Consider the following 19,260-nt stretch of genomic DNA (forward strand, 5'->3'; position numbering starts at 1 on the left):
TATCTCTGGGCTTTCTGTCCTGTTCCATTGATCTATATTTCTGTTTTTGTGCTAGTACCATACAGTCTTGATTACTGTAGCTTTGTAGTATAGTCTGAAGCCCAGGAATCTGATTCCTCCAGCTCCGTTTTTCTTTCTCAAGATTGCTTTGGCTATTCGGGGTCTTTTGTGTTTCTATACAAATTGTGAAAATTTTTTTTATGCGGTACGTGGGCCTCTCACTGTTGTGGCCTCTCCCGGCTCCAGATGCGCAGGCTCAGCGGCCATGGGTCACGGGCCGAGGCGCTCCGCGGCATGTGGGATCTTCCCGGACTGGGGCACGAACCCGTGTCCCCTGCATCGGCAGGCGGACTCTCAACCACTGCGCCACCAGGGAACACCCAAATTGTGAAATTTTTTGTTCTAGTTCTGTGAAAAATGCCATTGGTAGTTTGTTAAGGACTGCATTGAATCTGTAGATTGCTTTGGGTAGTTTAGTCATTTTCGCAATGTTGATTCTTCCAATCCAAGAACATGGTATATATCTCTCCATCTGTTGGTATTATCTTTAATTTCTTTCATCAGTGTCTTATAGTTATCTGCATACAGGTCTTTTGTCTCCTTAGGTAGGTTTGTTCCTAGGTATTTTATTCTTTTTGTTGCAGTGGTAAATGGGAGTGTTTCCTTAATTTCTCTTTCAGATTTTTCATCATTAGTGTATGGGAGTGCAAGAGATTTCTGTGCATTAATTTTGTATCTTGCTACTTTACCAAATTCATTGATTAGCTCTAGTAGTTTTCTGGTAGCATCTTTAGGATTCTCTATGTATAGTGTATTTTTTAAAGTTTTTAAAATTTGCTCTTTCCATTTTAATATTCAGTCTATTTTAATTTGTTTTCATTTTCCTGATGAAGGTTTTTTTCTTGAAGTCTATTTTGTCTCAGTGCTAATACTGCTACTTTTTCTTTTTGCTTCTGTTTTCCTGCTGTATCTGTTCTCATCCTTTTACTTTGTTTTCCTTTGACCTTATGTTTTAGATGTTTCTTTATACAGATAGCATATATCTAGATTTTAAAAAAAATCCATTCTTATAATCTTTTAACTAGAGAATTTCATTTTTTCTCCTTCTTTTCTTACTTTAATCTTCCTTAAGTGAGTACCCAGATTTTTTTTGTTAATACATTTATTCATTTATTTATTTATTTTTGGCTGCGTTGGGTCTGTGTTGCTGCACACAGGCTTTTTCTAGCCATGGAGAGTGGGGGCTACTCTTCGTTGTGGTGTGTGGGCTTCTTATTGCAGTGGCTTCTCTTGTTGCAGAGTACGGGCTCTAGGCATGCGGGCTTCAGTAGTTGTGACTCGAGGGTTCTAGAGCGCAGGCTCAGTAGTTGTGGCTCACGGGCTTAGTTCCTCCGTGGCATGTGGGCTCTTCCGGGACCAGGGATCGAACCTGTGTCCCCTGCATTGGCAGGTGGATTCTTAACCACTGCGCCACCAGGGAAGTTCCTTAGCTATTCTTAACATTAGAAGTCTTTTTTTCCCCACAGCCCTCTTTCTCACCCCAGATAGGTTCTAGAAAGCTTGTCAACACACCTGCTAATCAGCAGCATGAACCTGCCAGCCCAGCATCTTCAGAGGGTCAGAGCTTTCTCCGCATTCTGATATCTGCATACAGATAGCATATATCTAGATTTAAAAAAAATCCATTCTGATAATCTGTCTTTTAACTAGAGAATTTCAATTTTTCTTCTTTTCTTACTTTAATCTTCCTTAAGTGAGTATCCAGATTTTTAAAAATAATAGATATTTAACTTAAAGTTCAAACGTAAACCTGAATAATACAGGGATCATCGAATGTTTTGTTACCCTTTGCCTTCTGCCAATTCATGCCGTTGTTCAGTTTTTTAGTTTTTGTGTTTCTCAGTTCAGCACCACAAATTATACTTTGTTTTATTCAGTAAGTAGATGCTTATAATATATCTCCATATTTTACCAATTCCTTTGCTTGTTCCACTCCTTCCTTCTGGGGTTGTTTTCCTTTCTCCTAATGTAAATATGTCCATTAAAAGTTTATTTAGGGATTCTAAAAAGTCAAACTTTATTTGTCTGAAAGCCTCTTAAAATTTGCTATTGTTCGTGAATGTTAGTTTTGATTCGTGTAAGAGTTCAGATTGGGGGTTGGCAAACTGTTTTTTAAGGGGCCAATAGTAAATAGTTTGAGCTTCATGGGCCATATATTGTCTGTCACAAGTAAATCAACTCTGCAGTTGTAGAGCGGAAGCAACTATAGGCAATATGTAAACACGTGAGTGTGACTGTTGTGATAAAATTTTGGTTGTAGACACTGAAGTTTGAATTTCATATAATTTTCATGTGTTATAAAATATTGTTAAAATTTTTCTTAACCATGAAAAATATAAAAATTATTCTTAGCTTATGGACCACATAAACATAGGCTGTATCTGACCTGTGAGCCATAGTTTGGTGATCTCATGTCTAGGTTAATATTCATTTTACTTAGTACTTTACTCTTGGGGATAGTTATTCTTATAATGTCATGTGATATTATCTTCAATTTTTAATTGTTGAGAAGTCAGCTGTCAATCCAACTGTCCTTTCGTTGCAGGTAATCTGGTGATATTATTTTTCTTTGGTTATTTTTAAGAACTTATTATTGTCCCTGTGCATGTCCCTATGATGTATCTAAAGTGTGGATTTATTTTCATTTAACTTGGTTAGAATTGGTTGAGCATCCAGAATCTAAAGATTAGTGTGTCTTGTATACTTCTGGAAATGTTCAGCCATTATTTTTGTTTATATCATACCTTATCATATATAACATGGGAGGTAAATAAAAGAAAAATTCATTTGAAGATTTTCTGCGAAGTTATAGTACAGTATAGTATCTATAATATTAAATAATGACCCTTTTAGAATACTCCCTCCTAGAACTGAGTGCTAGAGCATCTCTGTGTAGATGACCTCATAAGCTTCCTCTTATCAAAATTATCACTTTTTTGGTTGGCTGCTAAGAAGTATAGCATTAAGTATAATACTAATATGTTGACATTAATTTGTATACATTATATCATGCACTATAATTAAAATAAGTATATACTGTAAGTAATTATATATTATAAATATGAATTATACATTATTAATAGTTTGGACAGCAAAAGTATGACCTGACATTTGTTTTTTAAACCATATTCAAAATAATTCTTTGTACATGTATGCAGGTAATGGATTATTTGCATGATTGGAGGGCTATTGATGATTGTTATTTTAATGCTTCTTTAAGCTAGCAAGATTTATGGTGGTGTTTTAACAGACTTCTTTCATTTCAGAGAACTCAGTTTCCTGCATCTGCTGAATCTCTAAAACCCCGGCTGAAAAAAGGTCTGTATATAATTTCATTTTGTGTGTATATTTGCACAATTTCTCTGTCTTATTGATTCTTCTGTCCTGTATCCACTAGAGCTTTTACAAATATGATTGTTGGGAAAAGCAGTAGTCTGAATGTTCTCCCATATCTAGCTTTTATTTTGTGAAGTTGTTAGATATTACGGGATTGATTTTACCTATAAATATGTTTATTTATTTATTTCATTATGCTGAGTCTTAGTTGCGGCAGGCGGGCTCCTTAGTTGTGGCATGTGAACTCTTAGTCGCGGCATGTATGTGGGATCTAGTTCCATGACCGGGGATGGAACCAGGGCCCCTGCATTGGGAGCGTGAAGTCTTATCCACTGTGCCACCAGGGAAGTCCCTACCTGTAAATATGTTTAAATGGGGTTTTATTATTATATAAATGTGTACTAATTTTCTACTTGTGGAAAAACCACTCTAAAGTTCCTATAGTACATATCGGGCCTCAAATAATCTCATATATACGTATGTTAAATAAGTGTGAGGTTTTATAAAAATTGAGTCTGGGAAGCCTAACTAGGTGAGGACCTATATTGTAAAGAACTGCCTTTAAAAATATGATACAGCAAAAAAAAAAAAAAAAAAAAATATATGATACAGCTATAATTCCCTGGCAGTCCAGTGGTTAGAACTCAGTGTTTTCACTGCCGGGGGCCCGGGTTTGATTCCTGATCGGGGAACTAAGATGCCGTGCGGCGCAGCCAAAAAAATTTTTTTAAATAAAATAAAATCCAATAGAGATATATATATTTTATATAGAGGAATAGGATTTCTTCATTTGTTAACCTATGAAGTCTTAGGAGGGTTTGCATCAAGTTGTCAGTGACTATACTGGATGTTCTTCCATGTCTAAAGGACTGGATGTCCTAGCTACTTGCCAGGCATTGGAAAATACCTGAACTTTTTGTTTAGCAGGAGAGACCATCTGTTTTATTATTTATTCATTTGTTTATTATTTGCTAGATGAGGAAACCATGGAAGGGGAGTGACTTGCCCAGGGTCCTGTGTGTTGCTTTTGTTTGCATACCTGAGCACCAGGCTATATGCCCTTTTGCAGCATGTGTTTTCCTGTTGTATGCTAAGAGTTTTAAAGTTGATTTTGTCAATAAAGTGTTTATTTGGGGCATTTCAGTTACACTTTGAAATTATAATACAAGTTGTTAGAAAATATTAACTTTCAGGAATATACTTTCAAAGAGTTTTTTAGGAAAACACTGTAAAGAGCAGTACATGTACAATTTAGATTATTTGTGAAATTTGGATGAATTCTGCCGATGTCTAACATCATCGTTAATAATTTAAACACCATTTCTGAACATGAGAATCATCTTGCTGTGGTATCTGTCATTTCATTTCATCACCAGAGTGATTTGGCTAGTCCGGTGGTGGGGCTTGTGGGTATTGTAATCATCTCTCCACTGTTCTTTCCATAATTCCTCCAGGGTCAAACCCTGTGGTTCAGTTGACTCCCAGTCCAGGAGAGTTGTAATTAGTATACACCAATCAAGAACTGGCCCATGCCCAATTCAGGCTAATGAGATAAAAACTTTACAGCTCTGGGGAGAAGGGGCACATTTGACAAGATGCTATAAAATGTAACAGTGCCATAATGCCCTTTCCAATCATTTCTTTCTCCCTTCCCCACTGCAGAGCAACCACTGACTTCTAGTATTAAAGTTTAGTTTTTCCTGTTCTTGAACCCCTCATACATGTGAGTACTTAGTGGGTTCCAGGACCAGTGATAGGTTTTTGCAATACACAGATAAATAGGGCATATTATGTCTTCAGGGCATAGAAAATAAAGGCATATAATTATAGTGTATATTCCATAGGTCCTTCCTTCTGAAGGTTAAACATTTCCAGTTTCTTCAACTCTTTTCATATAAAATGTTTAGAACTCTTTTGCCATTATTACTTTGGTTCTGTAGTGAAATTCGTTGGCCCTCTTGGAAGTATTAGAGTTCAGGACTAGGTAGAATATTCCAGGTATTGTGTGAACAGGGCCAAGTGTAATGTCTGGAAGATAAAATCTGTTCATCTGGATCTTTCATTTCTGTTAGTCCAACTCAAGGTTGCATTGCCTTTTGGGCAACCATTTTACACATTTGCAATACCACTATATTGCACAGTGCCAGGGGTATGATTCGTGTAGAACACAAAGACTTCAATATAAATGATGCCTTTGGAATTGTGCAAGGTGGTGACACAGGCATGTAAAATGTCAAGGGTATAACCCGTTCTTATCCTGCCCTAGATTTCGGGCTTCCATGACCCAAGATTTTATCTATTGAATCACACTGAGTTTTGGAATGTTGTGCCAGCCTTGCATTTCTGGGATAAGCTCCACATGGTCATGGTGTATTAAACTTTTTATATATTGCTGGATTCGGTTTGCTAATGTTTTGTTAAGGATTTTTGCATCTGTATTTATGAGGGATGTTGGGCTATAGTTTTCTTTTTTTGTGATGCTTTTGTATGTTTTTGGTATCAGGGCTATGCTGGCCTTAAAACGAGTTGGGAACTATTCCCTCGTCTAGTTTCTGGAAAATTTTGTATAGAATTGGTGTTATTTCTTTTCTTAAATGTTTGCTAGAATGTGACAGTGAAGCTTGTCTGGGTCTGGATTTTTTTGCTGTTGTTGGACGGTTTTTAAGTATAAACTAAATTTCTTTAATAGATGTGGGACTATTCAGGTTATATATTTCTTTAGAGACTGCTTTGATAATGTTTCTCTTTCAAAGACATTTGTCCATTTCATCTCAGTTATTAAATTTATTGGCATAAAATTCATAATACTCCTTTATTTTCCTTTTAATGTCTAGGATGTATAGTGATGTTCCCTCTGTTGTTCCTGAATTTAGTAATTCTCTTTTTTCTTGACCAGTCTGGTTAGAGGTTTATACATTTTATTGATCTTTTCCGAGAACCAGCCTTTGATTTTATTGTTTTTTCTCTATTGCTTTTTTTTTTTTTTTTTTTTTTGGTTTGCGGGCCTATCACTGTTGTGGCCTCTCCTGTTGCAGAGCACAGGCTTCGGACGTGCAGGCTCAGCAGCCATGGCTCATGGGCCCAGCCGCTCCACGGCATGTGGGATCTTCCCGGACCGGGGCATGAACCCCGCGTCTCCTGCATCGGCAGGTGGACTCTCAACCACTGAGCCACCAGGGAAGCCCCCTCTATTGCTTTTTTTTGTTTCAATTTCATTGATTTTGGCTCTTATCTAATATTTCTTGCATTTAATTTGCTCTTTTTTCAGTTTCTTGAGAAATTTCCTCTGTTCATACTTTGTTGAGAGCTTTTTACCATGAATGGTTGTGAAATTTTATCAAATGCTTTTTCTTCATAAACTGAGATGATCATATGGTTTTTCTTTATTTTTTGTAACACTACCTGATTAATTTTTCACTTTTTAAACAGCTTAATTGAAAAATCACCCATTGCAAGTGTATCATCTCTACCTCACTTTTTAACAGTTGAATTCCATTGTATGATAACTTATATTTAACCCCTCCTCTATTTTTTCCAACTTTTCACTTTATATTTTTAGTTTATTTTTTATCAAGGTAACATTGGTTTATAACATTATATATGTTTCATGTGTGCAACATTATATTTCTTCTTCTGTATACACTACAGCGTGCTTACCACCAAAAATTTATTTTTTATCCCTCATCATACAGTTGATCCTGTTTACCCATTTCTTCCTCTGATGCCCCCCTTCCTTCCTCTCTGGTAGCCACGACTTTGTTCTCTGTATCTATGTGTTTGTTTTTGTTTGGCTTAGTTCATTTATTTTGTTTTTGTTTTGTTTTTTATATTACACGTATGAGTGAAATCATGCAGGATTTGTCTTTCTTCGTCTGACTGATTTCACTTAGCATATCCATCCATGTTGTCTTCTTTTATTTAAGATTAATTTATTATTTATTTTATTTATTTTTGGCTGCATTGGGTCTTAGTTGTGGCACATGGGATCTTTGTTGAGGCGCGTGGGATCTTTCATTGAGGCATGTGGGCTCTTCCTTGTGGTGCGTGGGCTTCCCTCTAGTTGTGCCATGCAGGTTTTTCTCTTCTCTAGTTGTGGCATGCAGGCTCCAGGGTGCATGGGCTCTGTAGTTGTGGCATGCGGGTTCCAGAGCACGTGGGCTCTATTTTGCAGCATGCAGGCTCTTGTTGAGGTGTGTGAGCTCAGTATTTGTGGCACGTGGGCCCAGCTGCCTTGCGGCATGTGGCACCCCAGTTCCCTGACCAGGGATTGAACCCGAGTCCCCCGTGTTGTAAGGCGGAGTCTTTACCACTGGACCACCAGGGAAGTCCCCATGTTGTCTTAAATGGCAAGATTTTGTCTTTTCTATGGCTAAGTAGTATTCCATTGTATATGTATGCCACATCTTATTTATCCATTGATCATCATGTAGTTTCCCTTGTCATTGATATAGTGAATTGCTTTGATCAGTTTGTTTTGTTTTGTTTTATTTTGTTTTGTCCATGCTGCGCAGCATGCAGCAGGGATCTTAGTTCTCCAACCAGGATCAAACTTGTTCCCCCTGCAGTGGAAGCGTGGAGCCCTAACCACAGGGCTGCTAGGGAATTCCCCTTTGATCAGTTTTTTTTAATTTAAAAAAAAAATTTATTTTTTATTTTATTTTTTGGTCATGCAGTGCAACATGTGGGATCTTAATTCCCCAACCAGGGATCGAACCCGCACCCACTGCATTGGAAGAGTGGAGTCCTAACCACTGGACCGCCAGGGAAGTCCCTTGATCAGTTTTTTAATACTGAACCAGCCTTGCATTCTTGTGATAAAGCCAATTCAGATATGATGTAGTTTTCTTATTATTTATTATTGGATTTGATTTTCTAAAATTTTGTTAGGAACTTTTACGTCAGTGTTCCTGAAGTATATTGGCATATAGTTTTCATATAATATTTTTGTTTGATTTTGGTGTAGGGTAATGCTGACCACCTTATAAATGATTTGAGACATAGTCTCTGCTCTTTAATTTCCTGGAAAAGTCTGTGGAGAATTGACTAATTTTCTCCTTAAATATTTATTGCAATGCCCTCATGAAGCCAGCTGGTCCTGGAGTTTTCTTTGTATTAAGTCTCTTAATAGATATAGGGCTGAATAGGTTATCTATTTCTTCTTGATTATGCTTTGGTAGTTTATGTTCTTCAAGGAGTTTTTCTATTTTATCTAAGTTGTCAAATTTATTGGCATAAAGTTCACAGTTTTACCTAACTGATATTAAAGATACTGTAAAGCCTCTATAATTAAAACAGTATAGTACTGGTACATGAATAGAAGAGAAACCAGTGTGATAGAACAGGAAAAGTCCAGAAAGAGACTCAGATACATTTGGCAGTTTAATATATGATAAAGTATATGGCTTCTCAAATTACTGGAGTTAAAGATGTACTTTTTAATAAATGGTGCTGGGACAACTCGATAGACATTTTGATAAATAAAAAATTAGACATACACTAGAATAAACTCCAAATGGATCAGAGATCTAATCTAAAAGGAAAATTCATAACCATGCAAGTATTAAAAGAAATACTTTTACCAGAGTATTTTACCAGAGGTAAAATTACCAGAGGCAGTAAAAGTTGATAAATATGACTTCACAGTGAATTTTTTATGTATGGCAAAAGGCACAATAAGGAAAGACAAAAGAGAAATAACATTCTAGGTGAACATATTTGCAACATATATCACAGGTAAATGGCTAAAATCACTAACATATAAAGAACTCTTATAACTTAGGGATAGGGTGGGTGGGAAGGAGACCACAACATGCAGTAGGGGCTGCCCTGGTGGCGCAGTGGTTGAGAGTCTACCTGCTGATGCAGGGGACAAGGGTTCGTGCCCTGGTCTGGGAGGATCCTGCATGCCGCGGAGCGGCTGGGCCCGTAAGCCATGGCCGCTGAGCCTGCACGTCTGGAGCCTGTGCTCTGCAATGGGAGAGGCCACAACAGTGAGAGGCCCGCGTACCACAAAAAACAAAAAAACATGCAATAGAAAAATGGATAAAGCATAATCAGAATTTACACACACACATTATATAAATCTATAGTAACATAAAATATTTACACATACACACACAGGATATAAACCTATAGTAACATACCATTTATAACCTATCAGGATGGCTAAAATTAAGAAATATGAGTACATATTCAATTTGTGAGGCTGCAGGAAACAAGCACTGTCTTATATTGTTGGTGGGAATATAAATTGTTACAGCTGTTGTGGAAGAGAATTTGGCAATATCCAATAAAACTCCATAATTACATTTCTAGGACTTAACCTTGAAGATACATCTCTGACAATAAACAAATATTTATTCACAGTATTATTCACTGCAGTATTGTATGTGATTGTAAAATGTTGGAAACATCTTAAACGTCCATACATAAAAGAGTTCTTGAATAAACTGTAGTATATCCACATAATGGAATACTACACAACTTAAGGAAGATTTTTATGATTTGATACAAGATATTTCCAAGCGGTTTTCAAGATAAATTGTATGTTATAAAAAAGCAAAATACAAAAAAAAAGCAAAGCACAAAAGAGTATTTGCCATATGCTACATTTTTATAAAAAAGAAAATGAAATTAAAAATATGTATGAGCTTATTTTTATAAAAAGAAGCACCAGAAGGATATCTCAGAAACAAATGGGATTGGCTGTTTACAAAGCCTTGCATGGAAATGCAGTGGAAAGGATGGAGGATGTAACACTTCTTCGAGTATATCTTTCTGTGTAGTTCTGACTTTTGAAATCATATATTCATATCGACAAAGATTGGGCCAACAAAAACCTTAAAAATAAAATATAAGAAGAAGCACATATAGGGTGGTTTATTGGAGTCAAATTTTCTTATGTTGGAGAAGGGAATTACATAATACAGAAAGGAGTGAGATGGGATCAAACCCTGATATACTGGATTGGAAATGGCAGTTATCAGTGTTGAATACATGGTTTTTAATATAGATATGTAGATATAAAATATATATTTTTCTTAATTCTGTCCATTGACAAGGGGTAGCAGCAATGACACCCTAGTAGTAGCAGTGAGTACAGTTAGTGCCCAGACCTTAGTTTCTAGACATTATTCTGCAGTAAAAGGAACACGGACGGGTTCCTTGGAGAAATGCCTAATTCCATGGCTAAGGCTGGGAATGAACCTGGGACATCTTGTGCCAGAAAGTGAGGAATAGTTTACCTAGTGTTGGGTATTTGTTGGAAAGATGCAGGAGTGAGTTTGAAGGGCTTTCACTGGCCAGTGGCCAGTTCTGAAGTGACTGAAGCCTCAAATAATCATAGCAATGGATTATAACACACTGAATAAAATAAGAATACACCAGTCCATACTGATATAAATATACTAGTAAATAATAAATGAAGCAAAAGGAAAAACTCTCCCTTATAAAATAGAGTGATAAGTAATAAATGTAGAAGGAATGATAGAGTTAGAAAATTACCATTTGGCAACCATCATAGTAATAACTGATTCATGCAAGACTCCTCAATGGATGCTAAAACTAGTGGGTAAAAGTTTGATGAAAAACAGGATATTTATGGGACTTCCCTGGTGGTCCAGTGGTTAAGATGCCACGCTCCCAATGCAGGGGGCCTGGGTTCGATCCCTGGTCAGGGAACAAGGTTCTGCATGCCATAACTAAGAGCCTGTATACTGCAAGTAAAAGAGCCTGCATACTGCAACTGAAGGTCCCACACGCTGCAACTGAAGATCCCACACGCCACAATGAAGATCCTAAGTGCTGCAACTAAGACCTGGTGCAGCCAAATAACTAAATAAATATTAAAAAAAAAAAACCCCAAACATGCTATTTACATGAGTCTCTAAGTATCTTTCCATAAGATACATTTTGATTATAGTCTAGTAACTTTATAATGGAAAAACCTACCAAATACCACCCTAACCAAGTGATAAAAAGTAAAAGGTCACAATAATAGGACAAATTGATATATTGTGCCTCCTAAATAACTTGTGTGGTATTCCTGCCAAAAATAATACCTTCAATCTAATCATTAGGAAATCATAGACAAACCCAAACTGAGGGACAGTCTACAAAATAATTAGCCTGCATCTTCAAAAAAGCTGTTGAGAGAGGGCAGACAGCAGAAGCAAGAAGAACTACAATCCTGCAGCCTGTGGAACAAAAACCACATTCACAGAAAGACAAGATGAAAAGGCAGAGGTCTGTGTACCAGATGAAGGAACAAGAGAAAACCCCAGAAAAACAACTAAATGAAGTGGAGATAGGCAACCTTCCAGAAAAAGATTTCAGAATAATAATAGTGAAGATGATCCAGGACCTCGGAAAAAGAATTCAGACAAAGATCGAGAAGATGCAAGAAATGTTTAACAAAGACCTAGAAGAATTAAAGAACAGACAAACAGAGATGAACAATACAATAACTGAAATGAAAACTACACTAGAAGGAATCAATAGGAGAATAACTGAGGCAGAAGAACGGATAAGTGACCTGGAAGACAGAATGGTGGAATTCACTGCTGCAGAACAGAATATAGAAAAAAGAATGAAAAGAAATGAAGACAGACTAAGAGACCTCTGGGACAACATTAAACGCAACAACATTCACATTATAGGGGTCCCAGAAGGAGAAGAGGAGAGAAGGGACCCGAGAAGAGATTATAGTCAAAAACTTCCCTAACATGGGAAAGGAAATAGTAACCCAACTCCAGGAAGCGCAGAGAGTCCCATACAGGATAAATCCAAGGAGAAACACCCCGAGACACACAGTAATCGAATTGGCAAAAATTAAAGACAAAGAAAAATTATTGAAAGCAGCAAGGGAAAAACGACAAATAACATACAAGGGAACTCCCATAAGGTTAACAGCTGATTTCTCAGCAGAAACTCTACAAGCCAGAAGGGAGTGGCATGATATACTTAAAGTGATGAAAGGGAAGAACCTATAACCAAGATTACTCTAACCTGCAAGGTTCTCATTCAGATTCGATGGAGAAATCAAAAGCTTTACAGACAAACAAAAGCTAAGAGAATTCAGCACCACCAAACCAGCTCTACAACAAATGCTAAAGGGACTTCTCTTAGTGGGAAGCACAAGAGAAGAAAAGGACCTACAAAAACAAACCCAAAACAATTAAGAAAATGGTCATAGAAACACACATATCGATAATTACCTTAAACGTGAATGGATTAAATGCTCCAACCAAAAGACACAGGCTGGCTGAATGGATACAAAAACAAAACCCACATATATGCTGTCTACAAGAGACCCACTTCAGACCTAGGGACACATACAGACTGAAAGTGAGGGGATGGAAAAAGATATTCCATGCAAATGGAAATCAAAAGAAAGCTGGAGTAGCAATACTCATATCAGATAAAATAGACTTTAAAATAAAGAATGTTGCAAGACACAAGGAAGGACACTACATAATGATCAAGGGATCAATCCAAGAAGAAGATATAACAATTATAAATATATATGCAACCAACACAGGAGCACCTCAATACATAAGGCAACTGCTAACAGCTCTAAAAGAGGAAATCGACAGTAACACAATAATAGTGGGGGACTTTAACACCTCACTTACACCAATGGACAGATCATCCAAAATGAAAATAAATAAGGAAACACAAGCTTTAAATGACACAATAGACCAGATAGATTTAATTGATATTTATAGGACATTCCATCCAAAAACAGCAGATTACTCTTTCTTCTCAAGTGTGCATGGAACATTCTCCACGGTAGATCACATCTTGGGTCACAAATCAACCCTCAGTAAATTTAAGAAAATTGAAATCACATTAAGCATCTTTTCTGACCATAATGCTATGAAATTAGAAATGAATTACAGGGAAAAAAACATTAAAAACACAAACACATGGAGGCTAAACAGCACGTTACTAAATAACCAAGAGATCACTGAAGAAATCAAAGAGGAAATCAAAAAATACCCAGAGACAAATTACAACGAAAACACGATAATCCAAAACCTATGGGATGCAGCAAAAGTAGTTCTAAGAGGGAAGTTTATAGCTATACACGCCTACCTCAAAAAACAAGAAAAATCTCAAATAAACAATCTAACCTTACACCTAAAGGAAGTAGAGAAAGGAGAACAAACAAAACTCAAAGTTAGCAGAAGGAAGGAAATCATAAAGATCAGAGTAGAAATAAATGAAATAGAAACAAAACAAGAGCAAGGATCAATAAAACTAAAAGCTGGTTCTTTGAGAAGATAAACAAAATTGATAAACCATTAGCCAGACTCATCAAGAAAAAGAGGGAGAGGACTCAAATCAATAAAATTAGAAATTAAAAAGGAGAAGTTACAACAGACACTGCAGAAATACAAAGCATCATAAGAGACTACTACAGGCAACTCTATGCCAATAAAATGGACAACCTGGAAGAAACGGACAAATTCTTAGAAAGGTGTAACCTTCCAAGACTGAACCAGGAAGAAATAGAAAATTCGAACAGACAAATCACAAGTACTGAAATTGAAACTGATTAAAAATCTTCCAACAAAGAAAAGTCCAGGACCAGATTTCTTCACAGGTGAATTCTATCAAACATTTAGAGAAGCGCTGACACCCATCCTTTTCAAACTCTTCCAAAAAATTCCGGAGGAAGGAACACTCCCAAACTCATTCTGTGAGGCTTCCATCACCCTGATACCAAAACCAGACAAAGATACTACCAAAAAAGAAAATTACAGACCAATATCACTGATGAATATAGATGTAGAAATCCTCAACAAAATACTAGCAAACAGAATCCAACAACACATTAAAAGGATTATACACCATGATCAAATGGGAGTTATCCCAGGGATGCAAGGATTCTTCAGTATAGGCAATTCAATCAATGTGATACACCATATTAACAGGTTGAAGAATAAAAACCATATGATCATCTCAATAGATGCAGAAAAAGCTTTTGACAAAATTCAACACCCATTTATGATGAAAACTTTTCAGAAAGTGGGCAGAGAGGCAACCTACCTCAACATAGTAAAGGCCATATATGACACACCCACAGCAAACATCATTCTCAATGGTGAAAAACTGAAAGCATTTCCTCTAAGATCAGGAAGAAGACAAGGATGTCCACTCTCACCACTATTATTCCACATAGTTTTGGAAGTTTTAGCCACAGCAGTCAGAGAAGAAAAAGAAAAGGAGTACAAATTGGAAAAGAAGAAGTAAAACTGTCACTGTCTGCAGATGACATGATACTATACATAGAGAATCCTAAAGATGCCACCAGAAAACTAGTAGAGCTCATCAATGAATCTGGTAAAGTTGCAGGATACAAAATTAATGCACAGAAATCTCTTGCGTTCCTATACGCTAACAATGAAAAATCTAAAAGAGAAATTAAGGAAACACTGCAATTTACCATTGCGACAAAAAGAATAAAATACCTAGGAATAAACCTACCTAGCGGGCTTCCCTGGTGGCGCAGTGGTTGAGAGTCTGCCTGCCAATGCAGGGGACATGGGTTCATGCCCTGGTCCATGAAAATCCCACATGCCACGGAGTGGCTGGGCCCGTGAGCCATGGCCGCTGAGACTGTGCATCCAGAGTCTGTGCTCTGCAACGGGAGAGGCCACAACAGTGATAGGCCTGCGTACCGCAAAAAGACAACAACAAAAAAACAAAAAACACCTACCTAGGGAGACAAAAGACCTGTATGCAGAAAACTGTAAGACACTGATGAAAGAAATTAAAGATGATGTCAACAGATGGAGAGATATACCATGTTCTTGCATTGGGAGAATCAATATTGTGAAAATGAGTATACTACCCAAAGCAATCTACAGATTCAATGCAATCCGTATCAAATTACTAATGGCGTTTTTTATGGAACTAGAACAAAAAACTTAAAATTTGTATGGAGTCACAAAAGACCCCGAATAGCCAAAGCAGTCTTGAGGGAAAAAAACGGAGCTGGAGGTATCAGAGTCCCTGACTTCAGACTATACTAGAAAGCTACAGTAATCAAGACAATATGGTACTGGCACGAAAACAGAAACATAGGATTAGTGGAACAAGATAGAAAAACCAGAGGTAAACCCACGCACCTATGGTCAACTAATCTATGACAAAGGAGGCAAGGATATACAATGGAGGAAAGAGAGTCCCTTCAATAAATGGTGCTGGGAAAACTGGACAGCTACATGTAAAAGAATGAAATTAGAACACTCCCTAATAGCATACACAGAATAAACTCAAAATGGATTAGAGACCTAAATGTAAGACCGGACACTCTAAAACTCTTTAGAAGAAAACATAGGAAGAACTCTCTTTGACATAATTCACAGCAAGATCTTTTTTGATCCACCTCCTAGAGTAATGGAAATAAAAACAAAAATAAACAGATGGGACCTATTGAAACTTAAAAGCTTTTGCAAAGCAAAGGAAACTACAAACAAGATGAAAAGACAACCCTCAGAATGGAAGAAAATATTTGCAAACGAAGCAACAGACAAAGGATTAATCTCCAAAATATATAAACAGCTCATGCAGCTCAATATTAAAAAAAGAAACAACCCAATCTAAAAATGGGCCGAAGACCTAAATAGACATTTCTCCAAAGAAGACATACAGATGGCCAAGAAACACGTGAGAAGCTGCTCAACATCACTAATTATTAGAGAAATGCAAATCAAAACTACAATGAGGTATCACCTCACACCAGTTAGAATGGGCATCATCAGAAAATCTAGAAACAACAAATGCTGGAGAGGGTGTGGTGAAAAGGGAACCCTCTTGCACTGTTGGTGAGAATGTAAATTGATACAGCCACTATGGAGAACAGTATGGAGGTTCCTTAAAAAACTAAAAATAGAATTACCATATGACCCATCAATCCCACTACTGGGCATATACCCAGAGAAAACCATAATTCAAAAAGACACATGCACCCCAATGTTCATTGCAGCACTATTTACAATAGCCAGGTCGTGGAAGCAAGCTAAATGCCCATGGACAGACAAATGGATAAAGAAGATGTGGTACATATATGCAATGGAATATTTTTCAGCCATATAAAGGAACGAAATTGGGTCATTTGTTGAGACGTGGATGGATCTATTGACTGTCATACAGAGTGACGTAAGTCAGAAAGAGAAAAACAAATATCGTATATTAATGCATATATGTGGAACTTAGAAAAATGGTACAGATGAACCGGTTTGCAGGGCAGAAATTGAGACACAGATGTAGAGAACAAATGTATGGACACCAAGCCGGAAAAGCGGCGGGGTGGTGGTGGTGGTGGTTTCATGAATTGGGAGGTTGGGATTGACATGTATACACTGATGTGTATAAAATGGGTGACTAACAAGAACCCTCTGTATAAAAAAATAAAATTAAAAAAAAAAAAAGCTGTCGAGGTCATGAAAGAGAGTAAAGAAGACTAAAGAGACACGATAGCTGAATGTGGCACCTGGTCCTAACTAGAAAAGAGAAACATCTTTTAAAATATTTAAAAATTAAAGAGTTTTGCTACAAAGGAAATTATTAGGATGTTTGTTAAAATATGAATAAGGTTGGTATGGTAGATAATAGTATCGTATCAATGTTAATTTTGATAATTTTACTACGGTTATGTAAGAAGGATATTCTTTTTTTAAGAAAGAAAGTTTTTTGGGCTTCCCTGGTGGCGCAGCGGTTCAGAGTCCGCCTGCCGATGCATGGGACACGGGTTCGTGCCCCGGTCCGGGAGGACCCCGCATGTTGCAGAGCGGCTAGGCCCATGAGCCATGGCTGCTGAGCCTGCGCGTTCGGAGCCTGTGCTCCGCAACGGGAGAGACCACAACAGTGAGAGGCCCGCGTACGGCAAAAAAAAAAAGAAATAAAGTTTTTTGGGGTAAAGTGGTTATTTGTTTGTTTTCTTAGGCAGTTTTATTGAGGTTTAATTTATACAATATAGCATTCTCCAATTTTAAGTGAGCAGTTCGATGAGTTTTTAGTAGAGTTATGTAGTTGTGTGGTGACCATCACAACCCACTTATAGAACATTTTCATCACCCAAAATGATCCCTAATGACTGTTTGCAGGAATTCTTTGTACTATTTTTTCAGCTTTTTTCTGAACCTGAAATTATTTAAAATAAAAAAAACTTTTTTTTTAAACGAGCTGCTATGGGAGATCGACTTTCCAATAAAATCTACAAGCATATAACAAATTGTTTATTTTCGCTCACATAGATAGGCCTCTTTTTTTGAACCATACTTTTCACCCATTTAAAGTGTACACTTCAGTGGGTTTTTGTATGTTAGATTATTGTTTTTCTTTTTTAATTTAATTAAATTTACTTTTCTCTTGCTGCGCCATGTGGGTTGTGGGATCTTAGTTCCCCGACCGGGGATTGAACCCGGGCCACCACAGTGAACGCACTGAGTTCTACCCACTGGACCGTCAGGGAATTCCCTCATTATTGTTTTTTTAAAATGTAGGAAAATATATATAGTATACAATTTGCTATTTTAACCATGTTTTAATTGAAATATTGTTGATTTACAATGTGTTAATTATTTTAACCGTTTTTAAGTGTACAATCCAGTGGCATTAAGTACATTTACAGTGTTTTGCAACCAGCACCACTATCCATTTCCAAAACTCTTTCATCACTCCAAACAGAAACTACCCATTAAGCAGTAGCTCCATTTTCCCTGTCCCCCCAACCCGTCCCTGTAACTTCTACTTTTATTTTTTAAATTGAAGTATATAGTTGATGTATAATATTATGTAAGTCACAGGTGTACAGTATAGTGATTCACAATTTTTAAAGGTTATACTTCATTTATAGTTATTGTAAAATATTGGCTGTATTCCCTGTGTTGTACAATATATCATTGTAGCTTATTTTGTACCTTTTAATCCCCTACACCTATTCTAGTTTCTCTCTCTATGAATTGCCTATTCTAGATATTTCATATAAGCAGAATCATACAATATTTGTCATTTTGTGTTTGGCTTATTACACTTAGCGTAATGTTTTAAAGGTTCATCCATGTTGTAGCATGTGTCAGAACTTCATTCCTTTTTAAGGCTGCATAGTATTCCATTGGATGTATGTGCCACATTTTGTTTAGCCATTCATCTGTTAGTGGACACTTGGGTTGTTTCCACCTTTTGGCTATTGTGAATAATGCTGCAGTGAATATTGGTGTACAAATTTCTTTTTGAATCCCACTTCTCTTGGGTATATACCTGAGAATGGAATTGCTGGATTAAATACCAAACTGTTCTCTATAGCATCCAAACTATTTTACATTTCCACTAGCAATGTTTGAGGGCTCTAATTTCTCCACATCTTTGCCAACACTGTTATTTTCTGCTGCTGCTGCTTTTTTTTTTTTTTTTAATAAAATAGCTAATCTAGTAGGTGTGAAGTGGTCTCTCCTTGTGCATGTGATTTCCATTTTCCTGACTAAGGATGTTGGCATTTCTTTTCATGTGCGTATTGACCATTTGTATATCTTCTTCGGAGAAATGTCTATTGAAATCCTTTACCCATTTTAAATGGGGTTGTTTGTCTTTATGTTGAGGCTAGGCCTGTTTTAATAGTGATTGAATTATGTCTTTCTTTTTCTTTAAGAAATATATACTTCAATTATTTCAGTATTTCCTTTAAAAAAATTGACTCAAAGAACCTTATTCAGTACCATTTGGTTAAAAAAAAAAGCCAACACTTTTTCAACATTTTTTTCTCTCTCAGTCTGAAAAAGAAGGCAGATATAAAGGAATTGAGAGTCTAGTCTTGATTTAATTTTATTTTTTGGCCGCTCCATGTGGCATGCAAGA

At 36.8% G+C, this 19,260-nt stretch overlaps 1 protein-coding gene across 2 annotated transcripts in view; it reads left to right on the forward strand.

The window, feature by feature from the left end:
* The first annotated feature begins 3,157 nt into the window (after positions 1 to 3,157).
* BBS4 (Bardet-Biedl syndrome 4) overlaps positions 3,158 to 19,260 on the forward strand; it is a 56,207-nt gene continuing 40,104 nt past the window's right edge. For both annotated transcript variants that reach the window (XR_003795828.1, XM_029237293.1), the window contains exon 1: positions 3,158 to 3,378. The gene's annotated coding sequence lies outside the window, so the exon portion shown is untranslated. The remainder of the gene's footprint in view (positions 3,379 to 19,260) is intronic.

This window comes from Monodon monoceros, unplaced genomic scaffold (assembly GCF_005190385.1).
Source record: "Monodon monoceros isolate NGI ecotype Baffin Bay Population unplaced genomic scaffold, NGI_Narwhal_1 Super_Scaffold_21, whole genome shotgun sequence".
NCBI classification, from domain to species: Eukaryota; Metazoa; Chordata; class Mammalia; order Artiodactyla; family Monodontidae; genus Monodon; species Monodon monoceros.